Here is a 2,238-nt window from a genome sequence, read left to right as displayed (position 1 = left end):
GCTGTAAAGAGCCCTGCCTCCCACCACCTGCCTGGTGCAGGATGGGATCTTGCGGGGTGCTGACCATCCCTGTTCTGAGTTCCTGAGTCTCCATGTGTGTCTCTCAGCTTACAGAACCATCTGGAAACAGCCTCCCCTGGCTTCTTTCTACGGAGACTTTCCTAAAAACTCCTTCGGGAGGCTCCCTGCCTTACATAGAATCTTTTGCTACCTCCTCATGGTCTACCTGATCACTTTAACTCTTCTGCTCGAGTTTCAAGGCCTTCTACAGTCCAGTACCATCCCACTGCTTGACATTTGTCACCCTAACACAACCTGTTACTATCGCCAAGTCACCCTCAAGGTGACTACACAAATGGCCTTCGTTCTGTCCATCGTTTGCTCATGCAGTTTCCCCCATTATTGCCATAATCATTCTGTTGTTTGCTCAGCTGGCTCTCCTAGGAAAGCAGACGTCATCAAACAGGTGACCAACATGCCAGCAGGTGCTCAGAGACCATCAAGATGAGTGAGACAAGCCTGAAGGAAGAGACAGGAGGTGGTTGGCACTCGGGAGGTGGCTGGCACTCGGGAGGTGGCTGCTACCTTCCCTGGAGGACCAGCTTCCTGGCAGGCTTATCAATTAGGTACAACAGGCACAGTGCATAGATCAGAAAAAACATTTAAATGTTAATTTCTTTTGAAATAAGAAGAAAACGAATATAGTATTAACATAAAAAATAGTAATAATGAATACAGCAATAAATTCAGCTTGAATTACATTCATTTTTATATCATCACAGTGGTAAAATATAATTTTCCAAAACTTTTTTTTTTTTTAAATGGAGGACAGGAGCTCACGAAGACAAAAGTGCCTACGGCCCAGAACAGTCATAATTCAGCCCTGGGTGCAGTGTTTAGATTTTGTTTTGTTTTTAAATGGATATCTAGATATTTGTATGAGATCTCCTGATTTTAAATACTGGAAATTAGTTTTAACATCAAACATTTTGTGGTCCAACAAAACACGCAGAGTTTGGGCTGCAACTTCTCCAAAGCCCAGGCTATCTCCGCGTCCTCCGCTTGGGGTGGCCTGGCCGGGTTTCGTGGCCCCGCCTCCTGCCTGGAGGGGCCAACAGCCGCAGGAACCTCGCGAGGCCGACCAGGCGCCAAGCCACAGCCGCGCGCCGCCCCCGGCCCTTGGCCTCGCCCGGCCGGGGCGCCCCCGACAGCCGCCACTGGGGGGCTCCGGACGCGCTTCTTCCGGGGGGGCCCTGCGGGCAGTCGGGTGGGGCCTCCCCGGGGCGCGGAAGCAAGGCCGCCCGGCTCAGCCCCAGCCCCAGCCCTAGCCCCACCCCCGGTCCGCGTCATCACCGCGGCGAGGCCCGCCTGCCGCTCCCCGGGCCTGGGCCCTGCCCCTCGCGGGCCGGCCCCGGGACGCGAAGCCCGTAGAGGGGGTTTTCCGGCCGCAGGCGCTGGGGCCGCTCCTCCTACGGCGAGGCCCGGGGTTGCGCGTTGCGCTCTTTGCAGGGCCCCCGTGGCTCTCCCGTTACGGCCAGGCTAGGCGGCCTCTCCATCCCCAAGGGCGACACTCGCAGGCTTCCCCGGCTCGCTCGGCCAGGGAACAACCGGGAGCTCGGCGCGAAGTCGCAGAAAGCTCGGACCTGGGCTCGCGCCGCGAACGCGCATGCTCTGCCGAGGCCCGCCGCGGGCGCCAGTGCACCCTGATAGAGCCATCGCGAGGCCCGCTCAGCGGAGCTCCAGTGGCGCAATCGGTTAGCGCGCGGTACTTATACAGCAGTACATGCAGAGCAATGCCGAGGTTGTGAGTTCGAGCCTCACCTGGAGCACGACCCTTTTGGATGTCTGCAACCCCTTTTGTGTATCTCGTTGCCAGAAGGAAGGAGTTAGTCTCTCTTTAGTCTTCTCCCTTCTTGTTTCTGACTGCTCTGCCGCACGTCCCCATTGGCCGCAAGCAGGAAGCAGCTCGCAGTGGACTCTCAATGCCCCTTTTCTGAGCTACTTGTTGCCACCGCGCGACATCCAGCCGCTCGAACCCGGACATCCACCCACTGCGTCCTTCTAGTGCTCTTCTTAGGCGGGTCCTGTAACTGCACCTAGTCCCGGACCACAGGAGGGCGGATGGAGGTGGCGAGGCGCTCCACTGTGGCGGGGCCCCTAGCTGGCCGTGGGGATCGAATATTCTGGGCACTTCATTCTACAGTGTGAGCCCGAGCTCCAGGTGCGGAGATGAGGCCC

The 2,238-nt window shown here is 57.4% G+C and overlaps 1 non-coding gene across 1 annotated transcript; it reads left to right on the top strand.

The window, feature by feature from the left end:
* The first annotated feature begins 1,736 nt into the window (after nucleotides 1-1,736).
* Nucleotides 1,737-1,829, top strand: TRNAI-UAU (transfer RNA isoleucine (anticodon UAU)). The gene is given in 2 exon segments: nucleotides 1,737-1,774; nucleotides 1,794-1,829. It is a non-coding gene; the product is annotated as a tRNA-Ile (tRNA).
* Nucleotides 1,830-2,238: the final 409 nt, after the last annotated feature.

This window comes from Symphalangus syndactylus, chromosome 14 (assembly GCF_028878055.3).
Source record: "Symphalangus syndactylus isolate Jambi chromosome 14, NHGRI_mSymSyn1-v2.1_pri, whole genome shotgun sequence".
NCBI classification, from domain to species: domain Eukaryota; kingdom Metazoa; phylum Chordata; class Mammalia; order Primates; family Hylobatidae; genus Symphalangus; species Symphalangus syndactylus.
The sequence above is the reverse complement of the archived record's forward strand: the minus strand, read 5'-3'. Positions and strand labels throughout refer to the sequence as shown.